The sequence below is a fragment of the Phalacrocorax aristotelis genome, chromosome 16 (assembly GCF_949628215.1).
Source record: "Phalacrocorax aristotelis chromosome 16, bGulAri2.1, whole genome shotgun sequence".
In the NCBI taxonomy this organism is placed as follows: Eukaryota; Metazoa; Chordata; class Aves; order Suliformes; family Phalacrocoracidae; genus Phalacrocorax; species Phalacrocorax aristotelis.
Window position 1 is genome coordinate 12,943,116 of NC_134291.1, and position 5,592 is coordinate 12,948,707.

The following is a 5,592-nucleotide window of genomic DNA, read 5'->3' on the forward strand; positions in this document are numbered from 1 at the left end:
GGGGACCAGAGGCTGGCAAAGGGGTCGGGGTGACAATAGAGAGGGGTGCCTGGGTAGATGTTGTGCCTACAGATACTGGGGTGCCTATGGAGAGACAGGCTGCCAGCAGAGATGCAGGTGCTGACAAGGATGTGCCAGGAAAGCGGCGGTTTTGGCAGTCCAGCCTTGCTCGCTGCCAAGCACCCATCTCCCCTGGGGTCCTGCGTCGAGGGATGCTGAACCTCGCCGGCCCCAGCCCCTCCCCGGCTAAGAGGGGCCGAGGCTGATGGAGGGCTGTGGTGCACGGTCCGTCAGAGCTCTGCTCCCTGCACCATCCTGGCTGCTGGGCGCAGCTTGGCTCGGCGCCGGCGGCAGGCAGGTAACCTCTCCAAAGGTGAATGCAGACGGCTGTGCAGGGACACACGGCGCTGCAGCCTCTGCTCAGCCGGGCAGGGATCCGCTGAGCCCGGGCACAGCTCATCCTGCAGTCCGAGCAGCGGCGGGGGGAGGTAGGCAAGGCCACGGGGATGCTCGGGAGCAAAAGATGGCTTCTCCTCCCAGCTCGCCTGCCCAAGGACACCCAGCAGGCAGGAAGGTTCAGCCTCTTGCAGAGCTGCTGTTCCAGCAGTAAACATTGCATTCAGCTCCTCAAACCAGAACCACCCCTGGGCAGGAGGCAGCCGCGGCTCAGCATCAGGGCAGCCCAGCATCCCCCAGCGTGGCCTGTGCGTACAGGGCCGGGCTCGGCAGACGGAGCCGCTGGGAAGGCTTGGATAAATAGCAGCGGGCGAGGAAGATTGCTTCTCAAAGGTCACTGCTTCCTCCGCACTGCTGTGAATTCGCTTGCTTCAATCCTGCCTCCTCCCCCCCAGCCCCCTGTCCCAGCAGCTCCCGCTGACCCCAGCCCCAGTGCTGGGGGGTGAAACAGCCGCCCCATCCAGCCAGGCTATTTCCAGCCTTATCCTCTGGCTGTGCAGTCTTTTCTTCTGAAAGGAAAATTCCCAAAGCCAGACCATCGTCCTGCGAGATTTGCCGAAGGGAGCAGGCGGCTCCCGGCCTCCTGCCCTACTAAATCACCCCAGAGCCCTCCCAAATGTTTATTCTTTGGAAAAGCAATAAAAAACAAGGAAACCCCAAAAGACAAACTCCCACCAGCCTGCCTTTGATCGCATTTGATATTGTTTTATTTCTTAATTCTTTCCCACCGCAGGCTGGCTGAGGAGGGAGGGTGGGAGAGAGGGAGGGAGGGAAGGAAGGTGGGAGGAAACAGCGCCTGAAGGGGGTAAAAATACACATTTCCCACTAATATCTGTGTCTGGAGGGGTCCGTGTGCTGCTAGGATGGCTTGGTCAGGATCTGGGGGTGAGTGCCTCTGAGGATGGGAGCTGGGGTCCCCAGGTCCCCAGGCTGTGGACTTGGAGGTGAGCGGGAGCATCCCTGTGTTTGCAAAGGTGACCGAGCACAGGGCAGCGGCAGAGCACGTCACGGGTGGGTGATGGGTGCTGCTCCCCATCTCCCAGCCCCTCGATGGCTGGGGCGGGGGAGCAGCGGAGGCGGGCGGGTGAGGACGCCGTGACAAGCTCCGTCTGCCGCAGGGCCGGGTGCTCCGCTGCCAGCAGCACTTGATGGTGGGAAAGTTTTGGCTGGGGCTTTTCCATCCGCTCCTCCCTCACAGAACCAGACATGGGTTCCCAGTTTGCCTGATAGGAAAAAAACTTCCCCCGTCTTCATGTGAAGCATCAAGAGCCAGGAGGTCCCCAGGTGCCCCTCAGGGGCTGGGTGCAGGTGACAGCCGTGACACCCGGTGTGGCACCAGTGGGGATGGGGAGTGGGGCAGCAGATGCTGGTGAGATGGAGGTGAGAGCTGAGCGACGGCAGAGGCTGAGCATCCTCTGCCGCTGCGGGGAACAGCTTCCACCCTGCTCCCAGCGGCGCCGAGCGCGGCCGTGGCCTGGCCTCTGCCGTTCGCACCGGGAACGGCAGCGCTGCAGACAGCCAGCCCCGGCACCGGGCGGCTTCTGCACCGGCACAGCAGGCACCTGCCCGCCAAGGGGCCGTGCTGGCTTGCAGCGGGCGAGGTGACGGTGGCAGCGGGAACAGGTGTATTTTAACCCTGAGTGAGATGAGACGGAGCGAGGATGGGACACGGAGGGGGTCAAACCGGTGGTGAGGGCTGGGGCAAGACATGTCTCCTCCAGGAGGGGCTTTTCCCCCAGGTTGTGTCCCAAGAGGCTGGGGGACAAGGGGGTTTGGGGGGACACAAACCCATCTGCCTGCATGTGGGAGCAGCTCAAGACAGCCCAGGGGATCTCACCCCCAGATTGGGGGACCTCATGAAAAGCCAATAAGGGGGAAAAAAAAACCTCCTGAAGAACCTGGACTGAGATGCTTTAGGAAGCAGTTGATGTGTTGGAAAGATAAGGAAACCTTGGACTGCAGCCCCAGGATGGGAGCATGGGGGGTTTTACAGCACAAAAACTACAAGGTTGCGAAAACCAGGATCTTTCACCCGGAGCATCCTTGTGTTGCCACCTCTGAAAAGTCACTGGGGCTGGTGCCAGGCTCCCGGCACCCCTCCGCAGGCAGGGGCCCACCCGAAAGGCTGCTCCCCAGCGCCATCAGGCCCAGCACATCTCATAAGGCTGACTCTGTCCCCCTGTGCGTCCCAGCCAGGGGCAGAGGGAGCCTGGCGAGCAGGGACGGTCAAACCCCACAGGAGGCAGGGCTCCCTCTCCCTGGGGAGCAGGCAGCCTCCTGGCTCCGTCAGCTCTCCTGCAGCGGGACAGCTGGGCTCGTGCCACATGTCACAGCCCTGCCAGCAGCCAGGTCATACTTGGGAGGGAAAACCGCAGCTGCCCTGAAAGAAAATGCCCTCTTCCAAACATTCTTGAATTATCTGACAAAAGTCCGGCTCCGGGTATACCAAGGCCAAGGGAAGCGGATCTGAGCTTGCCCCTGAAAATCCTCTTTAAAATGGCCTGAAACCTTGACTTTGGTTTCCAGTGAAGCCCGATGCTGCTCAGATCTCCCCCCTGCCAGGCACTGCAATGAGTCTCCCCGTGCAGGGGCTGGATGTGCCCCTGGCAGCAGCCACCTCCCAGCCCTCGGCGGGCAGCGAGCAGCAGGAGCTTGCCTGGCCCCAAGCTGCTGGGGACGGATCCCACCCGGGAAGATTCAACAGCGTGACAGGATGGGATGGCGCCTGCCAAGATGTCCCAGCCCTGGGCCTGGCACATCGCACCAGGGTCTCCCAGAAAGTCACCCAGCGGCACCGCTGCAGGGTGCACCCCGCGCAGGACGGGTCTCCCAATGCTGAGGTGTGCAGCGCTGCGCCCCCCTCTTGCTCTCCTCTGGGGACATTTTGGGCCGGCCCAGGCCGTGGAGTGGTTTGCACTGCAGAGGGAAGTGCTCTGCAGAGCATCTCCCTGGTTCACTGATGCAACGTCCTGACGTTGCTGCCTTCGGGGTTTTTCGGTCATTTCTTTCACTTCCTTATTGCCCAACGCTCTGCAGGGTTTGCAGTCACTGCCCTTTCTTTCCCTCCGTGGGCCTCGCCGGCCCACGTGGGGCTCTGCCCGGCTCTGCCACGGAGAACGCCTCCTGCGGGGTCCAAGCCTTGGAGCGGGATGCAGGCAGAGCCACAGGAGCAATGCTTTTTGTCGGCTGTTGTCTGGCCCAGGCAAAGACAGGCTGATCTGTCCCCTCCCAGGCACAGGGAGAGGTTGTTGCCTGGCATCTCAGCACAGGTCCCTCCCTGCCACCTGCCCATGCTTGCAGCTGGGGACACCCCCACCTCACCCCTGAGTCACAGGCAGGGAGCATCCACCCGCCCCACGGCACAGCCCGCCCCGGGCGCCTGTGCCCAGCCACCCACCCTGGCACCTACCGGGCTCTCCCCTTCTCCACCCGCTTCCAAACAAAACTTCAAAGGAGCTGAGGGAAACCGAAAGCTTTTTCCGCCCTTTTTTCTATCAGGAACCAGGAGCAGATTTGTTGAGCAAGAACCTGTGGAAGTGGAAGGAGGAGGGCCACCATGAGCATGAGCTCAACACCCTACTAGACATCAGTGAATCCAAGCTGGACCTGAGCTGTGGCACCCAGGAACAGTTTTAGCACAGCAGGCTTGCCTGAAGATACCTGTGCGGGTAAGATAAATATAAAGGAAAAACTCAGTTTTGAACAGCAAGACAACGTGGATTCCTGGCCCTGGCTGCAAATTCGGCCCGCGCTCGCCTGAGCCCTGCGGCGAGTCGCGAATCCCGATGGATTTTGTAGCAAAACCCGGGCGTATTTTCCCATACCAATGCCCCAGCAACGCAGCCACGCCGAACCGATCTACGAGGGGCTCTCCTCAGCCCCAGACCTCCTCCCTAGGGGTGGGAAGAAGCTGCCGGGAGGCTGCTGGGGATGCAGAGCGGTGGGTGCCGGGGCGGCGGGAGCAGGGGCAGCTCCCCAGGGCGCAGCTCTGCCGGCCCCGGGCGAGTCTCTGCTGCGACAGCCAACGCCACCGGGTCTGCGGCCGCCGGCCTCGCGAGGCCTCCCCCGCACCCACCGCGCCCCCGGGCTGTGCCAGCCGCCACCCCGCCCACGGCCCTGCCCGCACACCGGGGGGCTGCTGCGCAGAGGGGCTGGGGGGCCACGTCCTGGCATCCTCATAGCGACCGCTCCTAACAGAGCCTGGCCCTAGGAGTGACCAGTCCGGATAGTGACCAGTCCTAACAGAGCTCAGTCCTAGGAATGACCAGTCCTAACAAAGCCCAGCCCTAGGAGTGACCGGTCCTGATAGCGACTGCTCCTAACAGAGCCCAGCCCTAGTAGTGACCGGTCCTGATAGCGACTGCTCCTAACAGAGCCCAGCCCTAGTAGTGACCGGTCCTGATAGCGACTGCTCCTAACAGAGCCCGGCCCTAGGAGTGACCGGTCCTGATAGCGACTGCTCCTAACAGAGCCCGGCCCTAGTAGTGACCGGTCCTGATAGCGACTGCTCCTAACAGAGCCCAGCCCTAGGAGTGACCGGTCCTGATAGCGACTGCTCCTAACAGAGCCCGGCCCTAGGAGTGACCGGTCCTGATAGCGACTGCTCCTAACAGAGCCCAGCCCTAGGAGTGACCGGTCCTGATAGCGACTGCTCCTAACAGAGCCCGGCCCTAGGAGTGACCGGTCCTGATAGCGACTGCTCCTAACAGAGCCTGGCCCTAGGAGTGACCGGTCCTGATAGCGACTGCTCCTAACAGAGCCCAGCCCTAGTAGTGACCGGTCCTGATAGCGACTGCTCCTAACAGAGCCCAGCCCTAGTAGTGACCGGTCCTGATAGCGACTGCTCCTAACAGAGCCCAGCCCTAGGAGTGACCGGTCCTAGCAGAGCCCGGTCCTAGCAGTCCCCTGGGCCCCGGGGCAGACAGCCGAGACAAGCCGCAGCGGCTCAGCCCCGCCGCGGGGCGCGGGGCGCGGGGCGGGGCGCGGGGCGGGCTGTGGGGAGGGGCGCGGGGCGGGGCGCGGACTCGCGGGAGCACCCACGCGTGACGCCATGGGCGGGCACTCTGCGGGGCGGAACCCCGGCAGGAGGCCACGCCCCCAGGAAGCCACGCCCCTCAGGCCCCGCCCGGCCCAGGT